The 19,350-nt window shown below is 41.0% G+C and overlaps 1 long non-coding RNA gene across 2 annotated transcripts; it reads left to right on the forward strand.

Moving 5' to 3' along the window:
• The first annotated feature begins 3,145 nt into the window (after positions 1-3,145).
• LOC122563414 lies at positions 3,146-19,293 on the forward strand. Of its 2 annotated transcripts, XR_006315588.1 has the most exons (4): positions 3,146-3,268; positions 7,744-7,860; positions 9,477-9,558; positions 18,980-19,293. It is a non-coding gene; the product is annotated as an uncharacterized LOC122563414 (long non-coding RNA). The 2 variants fall into 2 exon arrangements; XR_006315589.1 differs by lacking the exons at positions 3,146-3,268; positions 7,744-7,860 and adding an exon at positions 8,226-8,749.
• Positions 19,294-19,350: the final 57 nt, after the last annotated feature.

Below are 19,350 nucleotides of genomic sequence, written 5' to 3' on the forward strand. Positions count from 1 at the left end.
TACATGTTCTGTCCCTAATGGATATTCTGTAGAGCTGTAATCAGTATTTGTCACATTTCCTGCAGCTCTTGACAGTTATAAATGATTGCAGGGGACACCAGAGTGCAAATGCTACACTTGCCACTTGTGGATGTCACACAACAAAAGCCTTGCTGCTGAATGCGTATAACGTTCTGTTGCATTAGGACTTAATTTGTCTATGGTTTTTAGTGTGACATCAATATCAACCATATCAGTTTGAATTGTAGAATGGATTTGTCAAGAGCCATTATAGATAGCTTGATGCCTGGGCCCAGTATGAGCATGTCAACTTTTAAAATGATTTATCGCTGTACGAATAATAGGGTGTTTAAAACAGGAAACTAACTTGAGGAGTTTGTTAGCAACAGTCACTGGGGGAACGAAATGAAACATTTTGCAGTTAGATTATTTTAGACTTGCTAACAGTGCTTCCTGCTGTGTGGAACACCCCAGGAATGTGAATGCAGCTTTTCATGAAACTCACAAGCATCTCCTTCTGATTCATTTCAGTCGGATGCAGACCCTTGGTTGTAAGAACATATGCTATTTTTCACTTTGGATATTTCCACCAACAAAGAAATCCATAGAAATGGGATCGTGGTAAATGTCATAATTACAAATAAGCTTTTAGTAGCCTTGCTGTACCGTTGCAAATAATAACAGGCATATTAGGAGACTTTGCTGCTGCACATTTTCAGGCACAAAGGACCTGAAGATGTCAATGCATATCCCAAAGAGGTGGACACATGATCTTCTGCAAGGTTAGAGCCAACGTAATTACCTGAAGCAAATGGACATTATGGAGAAATAATTATTTCCTGATGGCTACCTAGCGAGCAGCTCAGTATGGTGTGGAGCTCAGCCAGAAAGACAAGAAAACTTCCAAGTTCTGTGTTGGACTCAGCCGACCTCCTCTGGTCTGGGCGTGGGTTGCCACGTTTCATCTTATGTCTGCTGGCAAAAATAGTCCCTGCTCTCCTAAATGGATTTCAGTCCACGAATTCCATTCCTTGGAGAATAATTTTTTTTGTAAATAAATTTATGCACCACCACCTGCAGGTTCCTCTCCAAGCCCCTCACCATCCTGACTCGGAAATATGTCATCGTTCATTCAGTGTTGGAATTCCGTGCACCCCACCCCCATCAATGGCTGTGGGCCTACCTCCAGCACGTGGACTGCAGCGGCTCTTGAAGGCAGATTACTACCATCTTCTCTAGGGCATCAAGTGCCAGTGTAGCCAGTGACACCCACAAATAAATGAATAAACAAAAAAAAAAGTATGTGTTCCCAACCCCACTCTCTCAAGCTATTCAGCACAAAGTCTGAAATAAAAATGGTCATTTAACAAGGACTCCTTCCTCTCAGCCTTGAGCAGCCTGACCACTATACACTTGGTGCGGCCACACTTGGAATATTGTGTACGGTTCTGGTCCCCATATTTCGGGAAGGATGTGGAAGCATCGGAAAAGGTGCAGAGGAGATTTACCAGGATGTTGCCTGGTCTGGAGGGAAGGTCTTATGAGGAAAGGCTGAGAGACTTGAACCTGTTCCCATTGGCAAGAAGAAGGCATAGAGGGGATTTGATAGAGACAAACAAGATGATCAGAGGATTAGATAGGATAGACAGTGAAAGTCTTTTTCCAAGGATGATGACGTCAGCATATACGAGGGGGCATAACTACAAATTGAGGGGTGATAGATTTAAGACCGATGTCAGAGGAAGGTTCTTTACACAGAGAGTGGTAAGGGCGTGGAATGCCCTACCTGCTAATGTAGTCAACTCAGCCACATTAGGGAGATTTAAACAATCCTGAGATAAGCACATGGATGATTTTGGGATAGTGTAGGGGGACATGCTGAGAATAGTTCACAGGTTGGCGCAACATCGAGGGCCGAAGGGCCGGTTCTGCGCTGTATTGTTCTATGTTCTATGTTCTATAGTGCCTGGTCACTGATATGAAAAGCACACATCTGAGTAAATGGTCAATTGAGATGAAATCCAGCACAATTTATCACCTTTGGGGAGGAGACATTACATAAAATTGATTACTGCAGATCACATAAAGCAGATTTATTCTTTATTATATAGCAGGTAACATAATAGCAATTATCATGGCAATAAATGCTTTCCAACTGAGTTGGCAACAGCCGAGTTAGCTTTCCATGCTGTCCTGCCATCCTTTCACCCTTTCATGATGTTTTTAACACTCCATTTGCAAATGTTTTTGACTTTCCAATAGACAATCATAACTAATATTAAAATGATATTGAGAAATTGAGGCGAGTTCATCCACAATGCCATTAATATTTAATTTATATTTATCAGGGTAATCTATGTTTCTAAAAATGTCTTTGATAATTAAGGCTGATATTGCAAAAGTGAAGCCTGCAGCCATGATGATCTGCCAGTTCAAACAGAGTTTCAACCTCTCCTACATTTTTTCTCTCTGTCTCACTTATTCCCAGACACTGATTCTCTGTAATTTAGAACAATTCTCCACAATGAGATCAATTCTTCTTACGGCAAAGTGCTAAATCAAAATCGCTCAATGAGTTATTTACAAACAAGTCAACATCTGAAAGGGAAAGATAGGCAAGCACTGCAACTGGGGACTTTTCACCAGGAGCAGCTTTGTTGACGATCCCATCAGAGACACAAATCAATCTTTCACTTTAAGATATGCTGCTGCCCTGCTGAGTATCTCTTTTCATCATTACAGATGCCAACTGCTTGTCTTCCGGCCAAATCCATATGCGAAGGGATGGGGGAGGTCCTCACCTTGCACCACTTTCCCTTCAGTGGCCGATTAATTCTTTCCTCACAGCTTGCATTCACGGCTGATCTCTCCCCACAGCCTTCCTCTTCAATCTGGAGCTGCGCTGTTCAAGGATGAACACAGCAGGCATTTTTTTTTGCTGCAAAGACCCTGAAACTCTGGCACTCTCTCCTCAAAAAGGCTTTCACCTAAAATCCTAGGACTGAACTTGGCAGAGTTTTGTGAAGTTAGCGTGTCCAGCTGTTTAGATCAATGGCAGGTCTATGGAGTTAGGTACAAGCCAGTCATGAGCTGACAGAATGGTAGAACAGGCTTGGGGGCTGAATGGCCTTCTTCTGCTCCTACGTTTCTGCTTTTGTTTTACTTTTGCCTTTGTATCTAGACAAACAAAATAGGCTCCATGGCTGAAAGGCTCCATGGCTGAAGGTTTGAAGGGAAAGAAACCACTACGGAATAAGGCGAACTAAAGGTCAGAATAAATACAAATAAATTTATATGAAGGAGAAATATCTCAAAAGTTGCATTCTAGGGGGGCAAAATGCACAAACAAGTCTTCCACAAAGTCTGAAATGTCACAAATGTGATACTTTGTGTGGGTGTGTGTGTGTCTGTGCACCAGTTTATCTGTGTATACGTGTGTGTCTCTCTGTGTATATCTGTGTGCATGTGTAATTGGGTATGTGTATGTCTGTCTTTCTGTCTATGTATATGTATCTGTATATGTCTGTGTCTGTGTGCATGTATATCTCTGTGTGTGTGCATCTGTCTGTATGTACCTATGTGTCAGTGTATTTTTGTGTCGGGGTATGTGTGTACATGCAAATGTAACTTGGATTTTTTGGGTTTGAAAGTTAATGACGAAGAAACAGCTGACTTTTAACTGCCCTGTGAACAATTAGAGATGGGCAATTAATGTTGGCCGAGTCAGTGACATCCTGTCAGCCCACATCCTATGATTGAATTTTAAAAAATGTGAATTGGTGGTTATAAATGTGGAAAAACTGAATCCAGAAAATTACTGCAAAGTAAATCACATTGGTAGATTAGGGTTCAAATTAGTGAAAGGCAAGGTAATGGCTGGTAATTGGATATATTGTCTCTGGTTGATTGATACAGTGCATGAGCATCCGGAGAACATAAAGAAGGTTAAACCCTGGAACTCTGAATGCAAGAGTTAAACAATGATTACTCTCTCTTACATTGGGCCCTTGGGTGTGTAAATATCACTTTTGATGTTGCTCATAGTAATCAAGACAACAGCTGGAATTTTATATCTCCCCCACCCTCACAAAGAATGGCCTTGTCCCACCACTACTCGTATTTCAATAAGGTTTAGTGGAAAGTAAGTGTAGGTAGCTGTGAGGTGTTAACAGATAATATAGATTTCAAACTGCTGCAGACTCTCTCTGTACATCTTTTATTATTTAATCCTAAGGTGCTAGGAATAATAGTGGGGATGCAGAAAGGCAAGAGGTTGGGAAGACTGCTACAGCAGTACAGGGGAATGGGAGCATTGAGCTTGGGGAGATGGGATACTGAGTTGTGTGAGATGTGAGATTGTCAGGCAGAACAAGTTGCTGAGTATGGGGTGCACTGGTTGTAATGGTGTAGCATCTATTAGAGGCAGGTTGGCAAGGGCTCTATGTGGGGAAAGTCAAGAGGTTCATGGAGATTGGAGTAAAGTTGAAGCAGTTATACAGGGCCTTGGTGGGACCAGACCTGGAATATTACATATTGGTCTCCCTCCCTAAGAAAGGCTATCCTTGCCATAGAGGAAGCGTTGAGGTTCACTAGGCTGATACTGGGGATGACAGAGTTGATATATGAGGAGAGATTAGTTTGACTGGGTTTGTATATCCAAACGTTTAGAAGAATAAGAGGGAATCTGATTGAAATGTATAAAATTCTAACAAGGCTGGAAGATTGGATGCAGGGAGGATGTTTCCCCTGGTTAGACATCTAGAATCAGGGGATAGTGTCAGGGGTAGACCATTTAGGACTGAAATGAGGAAACAATTCATCACTCAGCATAAACCTGTAGAATTCTCTACCACAGAAGGCTGTGGAGGCCAGGGTCACTGAATATATTTAAGAAACGGGACCTTTAATTTAGATTTTAAAAGCATCAAGGGAGAAAGAGAGAATATAGCATAGAGATAGAGGTTTAATGTTGGAGCAGGGTTGAAGGACTGAATGGTCTTTTTTTTATTCGTTCATGGGATAAGGGCATTATTGGCCAGACCAGCATTTATTGCCCAGAGGGCAGTTACAAATCAACCACATTGCTGTGGGTCTGGAGTCATATGTAGGCCAGACCAGATAAGGATGACAGCTTCCTTCCTTAAAGGTGAACCAGATGTGTTTCCCCGACAATTAGTTTCATCATCATTAGACTCTTAATTCCAGATTTTTACTTAATTCAAATTCCACCTTCTACCATGGCAGGATTCGAACCTGGGTCCCCAGAATGTTATCTGAGTCCCTGGATCAACAGGCCTTCACCTCCCCATGGTTTCTATCTTTCTATGATTGAGACCTGAGTTGAAGTGGCAACACACTTCCAGGTAGGCAATGGCCTAGTGGTGTTAGTGCTCAACTATTAATCTAGAGAGCCAGGTAATGTTCTTGGGACCCAGTATTGAATCCTACCAGAGCAGATGGTGGAATTTGAATTCAATAAGAACATCTGTAAATAAGAATCTAGTGATGGTCATGATTCCATTGTTGAATGTTGGAAAAACCCACCTGATTCACTAATGGGAAGCAACTAATAGGGCGGCACAGTAGCTAGCACTGCTGTCTCACAGCACCAGGGTCCCAAGTTAAATTCCAGCCTTGGGCGACTGTCTGTGTGGAGTTTGTACATTCTCCCCGTGCCTGCGTGGGTTTCCTTCGGGTACTCTGGTTTCCTCCCACAGTCCAAAGATGTGCAGGTCAGATAAATTGGCCATGCTAAATTGCCTATATTGTTAGGTGCATTAGTCAGAGGGAAATGGGTTTGGGTGGGTTACTCTTCGGAGTGGACTGGTTGGGCTGATGGGTCTCTTTCCACACAGTAAGGGATCTAATCTAATCAAACTGCCATCCTTATCTGGTCTGGTCTACATGTGACTCCAGACCCACTTTAATGTCCTTTGGGTAATAAATGCTGGCCTAGACAGCAATGCCGTCATCCCATGAATGAATTTAAAACAAACTCATAGCTGTTGGACAGGTGCAGGAATAGGAAAGGTTTAGAGGGATATAGGCCAAATGCAGGTAAGTGAGACTAGTTTAGTTTGGGAAACTTGGTCAGCATGGACAAATTGAACTGAAGTGTCTGTTTCCATGTTTTATGACTCTATGATTCTAAGAGAAGGTCAACATCATTCTCCAGTCTGCCAGTGCCACCATCTTCTCTCTGAGACCTCAAACACATTCTATCTCTGCTCCTGGACCCACCTCCCACCAAGGCTTTACCATCATCACTGTTACCCACCACACCACCTGACCTCATTAACTCTGCTTGCCCTCAGTGCCACCTAATCACCCACACCTCCCTACATGCTGCAACAGAAATAGCATCAGTGCCCAATTTCACCTCCTGTAAAACCTGCTCCTCCCTCATTCAGAGAGGAAAACAGACCTTAGGAGGGCAGGAAGAGTCAAGATGGGTGGAGTGCTGCCTGTCATTTGGCTCCTCAACCCTTGTAAAGAGAGGATTCTGACTCTAGCCTGCATGACCTGGGCCTGGACTGGGATTGGAGACTGCCATTGACTTACTGTGCCAGGAACACCTGAGCAAAGGCTATCTTCCTTCTGCAAAAAGGGAAGGCAATGCAGGGGTGTGGTGAGCATCCAGGTAGGTTCAAAGTGTGTGTGCTTTGACAGTGAGCATAGAGCTCAGAGGTGCAGCATGGTGCAGTCCATGAGCTCGGTGTGTGTCCCTGAGTGGACAGTGTCCTTACTGCAGCATTACAATGAAAGTTACCGGTACAGCCTGGGGTGTGACATTGAAGCGTCCTGTGAGTGTACCAGGGATGTTTCGTGAGGGCGGTTAGAGAGTGGCACATGTAGGATGCCAGTCTTCATGAACACGGAGTGCATGTGGCCAGCTCCTATGGAAAGTGCCCTGAGATGCTGGTGACTGGCTTCCAGCATGGAGGCTATTCAGATTGCATGGTGAGCTGAATTCACCAACTACCTGTGCCTGATTTCCTTGTTGAGTTTTCCCAATCCTGAGCTTGTTTTATGAATTGAAACTGGGAGGCTGAATAATAATCAGGTGAGTCAGTCTATTAACAGGTTTTTCACAGGCAATAATGATGGTCATTGACATCTTGCTGCTGCAGATTGAGAATCTGCTCATGCCACTTGTGAATAGGTGGAGCTATTTTCTCCCACCATTGACTCAGAGACAGTAAGGACTGCAGATGCTGGAAGTCAGAGTCGATAGATGTGAAGCTGGAAGAGCACAGCAGGTCAGGCAACATCTGAGGAGCAGGAAAGTCAATGTTCCAGCCCGAAGCCCTTCGTCAGTCCTCAGATGCTGTCTGACCTGTTGTGTTCTTCCAGCTTCACATCTATCAACATCTTCCAAGATTGAAATGGGCCTTGCTGCACATGTCACCTGGTTCTGTCCCACTTCTTGCTATCGACTACATCACTCGGACCCCTATCAAATTCCATCCAAAGTTCAAAACTAAAAGTAGATTTGTTATAGCAACTCAAATATGCCACTTCACTTCATGTGGCAATACTAACTCCCATAGCATTCCCTAATGTCTCTGTGTAGCAGGACCACGTCAAGCTGCACTTTGCAGGGGCTCTCTAGTAGGGATAGAAACTGAAAGTGCAGTACAGTCAATGTTTCAAGTCCAGTGTGTCTGTTCTTCAAAAGAGGGTTTCGAAGATTCTGAAGAATAGTTATTTTGGATTTGAAAGTTTGCTTCTCTCTCTCCACAGATGCTGCTAGACCAGCATTCTCTGTTTTCACTTCAGATTTCCGGGATCCACAGTATTTTGCCTCAGGTTACTGGGTAGGAATGCCAGTGAAGAAACAACAGATTGAATGGACTGAAGGTATAACAATGGTTGCCATCTCCACTGGAGGCCAAGATTGGGAGGACTGAACCGGAAGCTAGAAGCTATGTGACAGGTGTCAGTGGGATGTTTTAGGCATAATGTTAAAGCAGCAAATGGATTAATGGGAAAATGATGAAGAGATGAGGCACATGCAAGAAATCTGTGAAAATGCTGAAATAAAATTACAAAGATAAGCAAATGTCCGACAGGTTACGGTATTCAGATATGAACTGGTTCGGAATGTATATGTTGCCACTGTGGCTCCCTGTATCGATGTGTGTATCTGTGTTTCCATTTAGTCTATCAGATGCGTGCCTCTGTCTGTGATTGAAGTCCCTTTTTTAGAATTGATCTGTCTCTTTCAATTATATCTCTCTTTCTCTATCCATCCTTCCTGTATTTTGTAGTGAGCTGTTTTTGACCTGATGTTTCGATGAATCTATGCCCTTGTCTCCCTGAGCTATCTGTCTCTAGGCTCTATTTGTCAGTCTGTATATTTATTTGTGCCTTGGCTTTTCATTACTGGGGATGTATACTTTTAGAAGGGACACAAGTGTGTAAGAATTTTCTAATTTTATGTCGAGTGCAGGAAATGGAAGAGACAAACAGCTGGGAAACAGGGAGGCAGGAAACATTAGGAAGAGTGGCACTCAGAAATATTAAAATATCGGCTGACAGATATAGAAGTAGAGACAGGGTAGCAACGTGAAATGGGTCAATTGTAAAGATAGGAAGTGAACAGCAACAGGGCTGCAAGAAACAGAAAGCTGGGCAAGAGGGTGATTTCTGCCCTGGGACAGTGCCGGGAGGGAGGAAATGATGTAATTTGAAGGAGGGAGTGATGAAAATGGTATTGGAGAGGCTCTAGAATATACAGGGCATGGAGGTAAGTAAAAGCTTATGGATTGTGTTTTGTGACGTCTGCCATAAGGTATTTGAAAGTGTAGCCACTATTGTTGTGGCTACAACACAAAAATAATTTGTACACAACAAGGTCTCACAACATGTTTAATAATTTCGGTTGAGGTGTTAAGATTGGTGAGGGTTCCATGGGGAAGAATTTTCATATTGCAGAATTTTTCAAGACCACCTGGGAAGAAAAATATAATCTTGGTTTAGTGTCCTATCAAAAATCTGGCTCTTTCAAATGTGCAGTGTTGTCTCAACATTGCACTGAAGTGTCAGCCTAGAGTATGAAGTCAGCCTTAAATCCTTATCATTCTAAAACAGAGGCGAGGATGCAACTATTGAGCCAAAATGAACAGGTAAGATACAAGATGTAAGGTAACAACAGTGGGACAAGCCTAGTGGCTGGATTCATTAATTAACATGTTGGACAATCACTATTCATTTATAAAGTGAACCAGTAGCATTAAATTGTCATGATTTTGTGTAGCCTTTCACTGATATATGAAATATTATACTTTATTTAAACATGCAAAGTAATTATGAAATTGAAAAACTTTTCATACTGATACGAACAGATGCCTGTTGATTATGCTTCCAGCTCACTTGATCAAAATTGAATTTGGTGATTTCAATGCTAAGTGGTGAGAAACAACCTCGTGGCATCAATGATAACATGAATATTGAACTCAATATAACTACTTAAGGTAGTCGTCCAAGGAATGAGGAGTGACATGAGGTGACTTTGCTTCTACACAGTGAATTCTTCCAACAATGTGTGAGTTGGAGGTGAGGCAGATTCAATAATAACTTTCAAAAAGGGAATTTCATAAAGGGAAGAACATCGTAGGGCTCTGGAAACAAGATAGAGTGAATTTTCAAAGATGAAAATGTGTTGCTGGAACAGCGCAGCAGGTCAGGCAGCATCCAGGGAACAGGAGAATCGATGTTTCGGGCATAAGCCCTTCTTCAGGAATGAGAAAAGTGAATGTTCAAAGAATCAGAACAGGCAGTGTGGGCTGAATGATCTCTTTCCAAGCTGCTGAATTTTGTACCTGAAAGCAATCAATCAGGTTTTCGATTTTGTTACATCTTATTAGCGTAGCTTTGTAGTGCCAAATCAGTGACCTAAATTGTCTTGAGGTCCAATGGTAGTGCAGCCATGTCTAGATCAGCTCTTTGTCCAGTTCTTAAGCCAGGACCTGCTGCCCTCAGAAGAATTGTTCATAATGGCACGCAATCAACCTTAGAATCATTCCACCAACTTCTGCAAAAGGAGAACGAAGTGTATGTGTGAAGGCACACTTGCAAAATTAATGACATAAAATATATGAACAATTGAACATTCTCCTAATTCATGCCCATATAATAGGTGTTTTGATATGGATGTACACCCCATCATTAGGTATATAATCACCAGCCATCCATCCAATCTATTCTGAAGGAGGGCTCTGTTTCAGAATTATTCATGTGCTTTGAAAACATTTGCAATGTACCACACAAAAGGTTACAGCAAAATCATTAGTAGCATTTCAAATTTTACTACAAGATCAATCACCTCATGAACAATGTCTCATGATAGGTATAAAGTAGAGGTGAGCTTTATTCACCGCTGTTAAATAGCGAATGGTGCTCATTCATTTTATTAAAATCTATTGAATTGAAGCTGCTCCACACACACTTCATTTACACATTCTGCCCCAATGCACAGTTTCATCTTTGCCACAGGTTTTCAAAGTATCAGAAAATAAAGTCCATTTATTTTTTTTCCAGAATCCTAGTGAAATATTGTTTTTGCTTTGTACCTTGAGGACTTCAAAACAAACTCGTTCAGTCTGAAAATTACTTCTCCAAAGAACCCAAGTAATGCTGAAATAATGATTCATTATTAAATGTGTCCAATAAAATATAATAATGTGGGAATTAAATACCATTATAAAATGTGTACCTGGTGGGAGCTTTAATCTTAGATTTAAGTCAGGTTCCTCATTAAGTTATATTCTTGTTAAATGAATACTGTTTTGAGCTAGCGGGATGCACTTTAAACGAATTGGCTGTACCATTATATTTTTTTAATGCTCAGGAAAAGCTATGCAGTATGTTGTCGTTTCAATCCTAATTACCTTTGGAGTGTGAAACTCTCTGGAGAGTTACACATTATATCTAGTCCTTAAGTACTGTGTGTGTTAATGAAATAACATAAGGGATCCTTAGCCTTTGGGTATGAGAGCTTCTTGAAAAGATAATTAGGAGAGGGACTTAGCACAGCTTCTTGTCTAGTATTTGTCTATGACCCGAGGAATTTCCCATTGTGGACTTTTTTTGTTTGTTATCAGAATGTTAATTTAAGTTTAGACTTCTTATTTGCATGTACATCATAGGAAATGCTAATAGTCTTTTATTCACCTGCACTTTTGGAGAGAGCTCGTTATAATCTACATGCTGAAGTGCTTTAAACTTTTTGAAGCTTGCATGCATTTCAAATTATCTCTAATGTTAATTGTTGAAATCCTCTTCTGATTTGTAAACTAGCAATTCCCTAACTCGTTTCCCCTAACTTGAAAAATATCTCTAATATCGCATAATACTCGGAGCAAACTACTGCAGATGCTGGAATCTGTACTGAAAACAAAAAATGCTGGAAATCGCAGCAGGTCAGGCTGCATCTGTGAAGAGACAGCATTCTCTGATGAAGAGTCATCTAGACTTGAAACATTAGCTTGCTCTCTCTCCATGGATGCTGCCTGACCCGCTGTGATCTCCAGCATTTTTTGCTTTCAACACATTATATTAGCTTTGGTCTCAATATATAAGGCAGGAGGATGTAAAATGAAGGTTCACTGGATTGGTTTCTGGGATGCGAGGGTTGCATTCAGATGACAGACTGATAGTAAACTGGCCCAATACTCTCTGGAGTTTAGAAGACTAAGAGTTGACCTCACTGAAATATGCAAGATTCTTAGAGTCTTGTCAGGTAAGAAACTGAGAGGATATTCCCCCTGCCTGCAGCATCGAGGACATGGAGGGACCACCTCAGGATAATCATATAGGATTGACATGAGGAAGAATGTCTTCAATCAGGTGGCTGTGAAACTTTGGAATTCTTTACCCTTGACAGTTATAGCTTCTTCTTTCTTGAATAATGTCTCAGCTGGGATGAATACAGTTTTTGATCTCCGATGGAATTAAGAATATAGAAAAGGACAGGAAAGTGGAGTTGAGGCAAAAGAGCATATTGATAGGCAAAGCAGACTCAAGAGGCTATACACTCTTCTCCTGCTGCTATCTTTTTATGTTCTGACACCGGGTGTGGTGATTTAAGAGTGGAGAGACCATTTTGTGAATTTCTTTTTTGAATTTTTAAATTTGCATGATATTTATACTCACAACAAATTGGAGAATACTTACTATCCTGCACCTTATTTGCATTTACACACACACTGGGTTCTTACATTATGCATTGGATGTTGTTACGCTATTTCTTAGCTTTTAGTTGCGGTGTTTGGCACTGAGCATCAACATAGCTGACATCAATCTATCACTATAAACATTTGCATGGCGTCGCTGGCTGGCCAGATTTTCTTGCCCGTTCCGAGTTGACCTTGAGCTAAGTGGCTTGCTAGGCTGTTTCAGAGGGCAGAGTCAGCTACATTGCTGTGGGTCTGGAGTCACATGTAGGCCAGTTCAGGTAAGGATGGCAGATTTTCCTCTGTGAAGGACATTAGTGAAGCCAGGTGAGACTTCAGGACAATTGATAATAATTGTCATGGTCACCGAAATCAGCTCAACATTCCAGACTTAAAACCCAAATGGGTTTTTCCGACAATCAACAATGGTTTCACGGCCATCAGTAGATTCTTAATTACATATTTTTTATTATTGAATTAAAATTTCACTGTCTGCCTTTGGGGATTGGAACAGAGGTCCTATTTCCAGACTAATAGTCCAGCATTAATACCATTAGGCCATCATCTCCCCCTTTGGTTGACTTTCGGAAAAGCAGAGAGGACTTCTACTTTCTACACTGACTTTGTCATAGGATCATGTCATGTAAATAATTAACTATTTAATCTCATTCTTCTACGGTACCAAACTTATCCTTTTTCCATTTCAATGGTTTTTAAGTGAGTCTGGTGCTCTGGTTCTGACCAGCCTTGCTCATCGTTTGCCTCAGCTGTCAATCCCAAACTCTGCTTTCACAATCTTCCCCTAGCTCTCTATCCTACTCTTTTGATTTAATAATAAAAATATTCCAATTTTACTTTATTGCATTTAGTGTCTCACTCACATCTGAAAGGTTCCATCTGACGGACTCACTTTTTTTCTCAGGCTTAAGCACCTTACTAAGTGTATTCACTGTGATAACTCATCATTAAGATGGCTATAACCTCCAAAATTATACAAATGGTTTGGTCGGGGGTGGGGGGGGGGGGTAGAGAAGTGGCAAAAGGAATCAATTCAGAGAAATGTGAGGTAATCGGAGGGCAAATCAAGAAAGAGAATTCACAATAAACGGGAAGACATTGAGAGGGGCAGAGGAAGTGAGAGACCTTGGGTACATCTCCACAGGTGATTGAAAGTGTCAGAACAGGTTGGTAAGGTGGTAATGGAAGCATATAGAATGGACTAGGAAAAAATACAAAAGGAGAGATGGAATGTTAGAACTGTATAGAATGTTGGTTAATAAAATATTCTGTACAATTCTGGCCACCATATTATAGGAAGGCCATAATTGCACAGGAAAGAATGCAGAGGAGATTTACACGAATTTTGCCAGGGTTTGAACATTGCAAGTATGAAGAAATATTAGATAGGCTCAGGTTGTTTGCCATGGTATAGATGAGACTGAAGGTGACTTCACTGAAGTGGACAAAATAATGAGGGACTAATTGGACAGGGGAAACTGTTTCCCCAAGCAGAGAGGCCAAGTTCCAAGAGGCACAAATTTAAGATTATTGTTTAGAAGGGCTGGGGAAACTGAGGAACACTGAATCCAAATGGGGAGGCAATAATATCACTAGACTATTAATCCAGAGACCCTGGTAATGTCCTGGGGACCTTGGTTCGAATTCTGCCATGGCAGATGGTGTATGAATCCATTGTTGACTGGCCTAATGTCCTTAAGGGGAATGAATGCATCCTTGTATGGTCTCCATGTGACTCCAGACCCACAACAATGTGGTTGACTCTTAACCGCGCTCGGGTAGTAAACGCTGGCCTAGCCAGAGACACCTTCATTCTATGAATGAAAAAAACCAGAGTGAGACAAGTGTCTGGAACTCTCTGTCCAGTTTAATAGAAGATTCAGAAATTCTCCACTTGTTTATAAGAACCCTTTTCTGCACCTGAACTACACAACCTGCAAGGCTCTTTATCAGGTATTGGAAGCTGGGATTCAAATGGGCAGCTCATATTTATTTTTCAGCTAGCACCAACATTGATGGCCTGAATGACACCTTTTCCATGGTTCTACAAACATTACCAACCGATCTAAAGAATATTGAGATTCTAGATGAATGGTGTTCTCTGAGGGTATTTACAGCAGGAATTCACAGACATCAAAATGGTGAATATTATTGACCCTTTTGAGAGCAAGTATATCAATTTTACATCAAAACACAAAATGAGAATGTTTTAACACAATTGAGATATTCTGTACAAACTGTCATCTCTCTTAGTCTTCATTGTTTTAATAGAATCTAGTTTATGATAAACGTTAAGGATATAGCAGTCCAATTCATGCATTAACGCTGGAGAAAGAAACATGAGAATTTTGCTTATATATTGTATGTACTCAGCAGTTTCATTGTCATTATCAACAAAATAGTAACTAGGAAATAGTGAGGACTGCAGATGCTGGAGAGTCCGAGTTGATAAAGCATGGCGCTGGAAAAAGCACAGCAGGTCAGGCAGCACCCAAGGAGCAAGAGCATTAATGTTTCCGACCAAAGAAGAGTATTGCCTGAAACATCGACTCTCTCGCTCCTCGGATGCTGCCTGACCTACTGTGTTTTTTTCCACAGAACTTTATCAACTCAACAACACAGCCATGAATCCAGCTCCAGAGGACAATCAAAAAAACAATGCGAATTCTCTCATTACCCTTACAGGATGTCCCTGTCTAGATATGGATCCAAGTCAGACTAAATCAATCAGGTGTTTGCTTCAATCTGCAGTGTATTCTCAGGGCACCCCTTGTCTGGGTTCTCATTTGGTGCAGCATCTAATTTCAGTGTCTTTTAGGCTGACTGAGGCTGGGGATGGTGCAAATTAACCAAACTCCCGTAAGAACAACAGCCTCTATTTGGAGATGCCAAATTGACTTGAATTGAATTTATTGTCACATGTACCGAGGCACCTGCCTCCAATCTTGCCTGGGTCTCAGCAATCTGGAAACATAGAAAATAGGAGGTAACTTGGCTATTACGATCTTGGCTGATCATTCAACTCAATAGCCTATTCCTGCTTTCCCCCATATCCTTTAATCTCTTTAGTCCCAAGTGCTATATCCAAATCCTTCTTGAAATCATACAGCGTTTTAGCCTCATCTGCGTCCTGTGGTAACGAATTCCACAGACACACCACTCTCTGGGTGAAGAAACTTTTCCTTATCTCAGTCCTAAATGTTTTACCCTGTATCCTTTGACTGTGACCTCTGGTTCTCCTACAGAAGAACTTTCTAGTCAATAGATTATTCAATGATGGGAACACCATCAAATGCAGATGGTTAAGTTCTCCGTATTTGGAGATGGTCATTGCTTGTTATTTGTATGGCAAAAATGTAACTTGGAATATATCAGACCAAATGTGGACGTTGTCCCAGCTTTGGCCGATGTAGTTTGAGCCCCCCATCACTGAAAACCATTCAATTTTTAAGTTCCTATAGGAGTTTAATGAGCTGTTAATTGGTGCTGAAGGTGGTTCCTGTTCCTTCATTCCAGCCACAACCAAACACCAGAATATTAAAACCTTTCAAAATGTCCCACAGGTATTTGGAATCCCAAAATCCCAGGAAACTGAGCCCACACCAGATCCCAACAGTATGTGAAATTCAGTCCTAAATTTATCAGGCAAAATGTTTTAAAGGGAAGTTAATATTCCTTGATGCTATTCTATAGATGGTTTATTGACTAAACCATAAAAATAAATTGAATGAGGCTGCATCACTGTTAAAATCGGGTGTCGTTTCAGCATTTCGACATGTACAGGTTTCCTATGAACAAAATCTTGAATCCTTTACTGTGCTATTTTTCAGTCTATAAGCCCAGGCCTAACAACCAGCCTATAGTATATTTCCTCATTCTGTTCATTCTCATCACAGCCTGCATTCAGATTGTAGAAGGAAATATGCATCAGGAAAATTTGTACAGGTTAAGTTACTTGGTAAGAATTATTTACCAAATAATTCATACTGAGAACGTCATAGCAAGGTCAAAAGTTTTATAGCTTTGCAAAACGAGAAAGCTTGGAATTAGCTGTAATGATTTTATATAACCTCTTTAGAATCTGTTTTGTACAGATGAGCACATTACCTTTTGCTTGATAAGTCAAAAAAGTCTCTTCAATAGATTTTCAGGGCACAATGATGTGCACCATTAATGTTAAAGTTTAACAACATAAGCATGACATGATACAACCATTTATTTCAAGTAAATAATCATCTAGTTTGACAAATTTTGAACCCTGTCAGTAAATTGTTAAGGTTGGATTGTTACAATTTTTGGATATATTTCCCATTAATAAAACTGTTCCCTTGCAATGGTTTCTTTACATGCTTCGGTTCTTCAAGTTGTGTAATATGCATTGAAACAACAAAGAAAATTCATTAGGATGGATATTTCCTTTGAATATAATAGCTAGCTCTGACTGTAACCAGCAAGTGTAACGTAGTAACCTTTCCAAAATAATCCAAACTCAGGTCCCATATGAGATACAACTGGCTGAAACAATTACACACAAAAAAAACATAGTCCTGGTGTATTTGTTTCCATGCCAGAGAGAACCTGTCTGTGAATCTACAGCCCATGGAGATCGCTATAATTAACTAGCTCCTATTAAGGAGCTGCCCACAGCACAATGTCAGTTTGAATGAAGAATTGACAGGTATTGTGTCTTCTGGTTCCCATATGTTAAAAATAATCACAATTTAGACTTGGGAAGCTTAGCGATCTTTGTGATTATTACAGAGCTGTCTATATTTGGTCTTGTCGTGTTATACGGTGCATGACTACCCCATGCAACAGTGATATTGATCCCTGGAACACTTACACATAACAATCGGTTCCAGGCTAATCAATATCTAACCTTTTTCAGGCAGTGCAACAATATGTAAGACCAGCAGTTCCAGCAACATGTGAGTGTTGAGTGGCCACTCCTGTAGTTGGTATTGTCCTTTAGGCCGTGTTATACAACAGCTAAAACATTGCTAAATGTTATATAGTTCCTTTGGCCACAATGTAAACTTGGGTCTCAGGTTAGGTCCAATATCAATCATTTAGCAGGCCTGTACAAGCCACAGTTAATATTTAGTCAAGAAAAGAGTGGTGCTGGAAAAAGCACAGCAGGTCAGGCAGTATCCAAGGAGTAGGAAAATTGACGTTTCGGGCAAAAGCCCTTCATCAGGAATGATTCCTGATGAAGGGCTTTTGCCTGAAACATAGATTTTCCTGGTCCTTGGACGCTGCCTGACCTGCTGTGTTTTTTCCAGCACCACTCTAATCTTGACTCTAATCTCCAGCATCTGCAGTACACACTTTTGCACAGTTAATATTTCAGCCAACCTCATGTCCCACACCCTAATCCTATCACAGACAAAGGAAAGGTAAGGGAGGTCTTAGACGGGGTCTGCGAGGAGGTGGGGGGTGGGGGGTGTGTGTGTGTGGGCAGAACCTCCATCTCTTACAACCTGGCCTCCCATTCAGGAGATTTTCTTTAGAGTGACCAAGGCATTTTTCATCAAGTGCTGGGGAAGGTTGGGAACCCTGGCCTGGTCTTCGCTTCTTTTTATTCACCACAGAATTTAAACCTCACTAGATAAATCAGCATTTATTGTCCATTCCGAATTGCCCTTGAGAAGGTGGAGGTGAGCTGTCCTCTTGAACTGCATACGGTGAAGGCACAGCCAAAATGCAGTTGGGAAGGGTGTTCCAGGATTTTGACCCTGCAACAGTGAAGGGACAGCAACAATATTTCAAGTCAGGGTGGGTGTGTTGCTGAAAGAAACTTGCTGCTGGAGGTGTCCTTCTGTATCTACTGTCTGTGTCCTCTTAGATAAATGATGTGGAGGAGCTGGTGTTGGACTGGAGTGGACAAAGTTAAAAATCACACAACGCCAGGTTACAGTCCAACAAGTTTATTTAGAAGTACAAGCTTTCAGAGCACTGCTCCTTTGTCAGATAGCTAGCTGACAAAAGAACAGCACTCCGAAAGCTTGTACTTTAAAATAAACCTGTTGGATTATAACCTGGTGTTGTGTGATTTCTAACTTTTTTGATAAAGATCAAATTCTGACTCATCAGCTTCTATGACAAGAGGAGGCCAGAAGTGTCTCCTTTTTATAAGTGTTTGATTTACACTAACTACTTGACATTAGACAAAATACAAACAGAGATCACCCTACTTCTCAATTCTTGAAAGTCATGACAAAATTTGGTTTTTAAATTCAGAAGTAATATTATGAAAACTGCAAATAAAATGCAACATGAGGTGGCAGACCCCCCCCCCCCCCCCCCAAGGTGAGGTTCACTATTCCAATTTTGCACAAACTGATTACTTCTCTTTATAAGGCACTGGTAGATAAATAGGATAATTTCATTTCCGCCAAGTGTCCCAATTAGTTGACTTAATCCATGGAGATTTACAATCACATAAAGACATGCCTGCTTGATTTTGAATGTTGATTTATGCCTTGCTATCATTTTCCCTTGGGCATGTCTAACACATTCTCTTTGATGGTGCAGGTGCTGGGCGTAAGATGCCTCTCATCAAGATTTCAAACAACAGCCGTTAACAATCCATCATCCATTGCAAGATTGCTGCAATTTAAGAAATATTCTATAATCAATGATTTTCCTAACTGCAATATTAATCTCAACAAGTTTGCATGAATTAATCTCCGGATGTTATATGTTGGGAAAGTTGGAGTAATTTTGAAAGCTTGCTCAGTGTGTAACATCTCCCTATGTAAATGTTTTTCTTTTGTTCTTGGCAGTATTGCGATTGAATTGAAAAGTTGCCACATTAGAACAAGAGTTACATTGCAGCATCTTCCAAGGTGGTCAGATCTGAATCAACTTAAGATCCCTGTAAAATCCAGTGGCAAAGATTTGGAGCCCAGGCTTGTCACCTGATAAAGGAGCAGCGCTCCGAAAGCTTGTGATTTTAAATAAACCTATTGGACTATAACCTGGTGTCATGTAACTTCTGATTTTGTCCACCTCAGTCCATCATCATTCTCACCACATTGTGTCCGTCATTTACCGAGATGTTTCCCAAGCGCTGTGAAAATTACTGACTGGAAATGAGAGCAGCTCAAAACACTGAATAAAAACAAAATCAAACAGAAAGGGCTTGCAATTCTTT

The sequence above is a fragment of the Chiloscyllium plagiosum genome, chromosome 27 (genome assembly GCF_004010195.1).
Source record: "Chiloscyllium plagiosum isolate BGI_BamShark_2017 chromosome 27, ASM401019v2, whole genome shotgun sequence".
In the NCBI taxonomy this organism is placed as follows: domain Eukaryota; kingdom Metazoa; phylum Chordata; class Chondrichthyes; order Orectolobiformes; family Hemiscylliidae; genus Chiloscyllium; species Chiloscyllium plagiosum.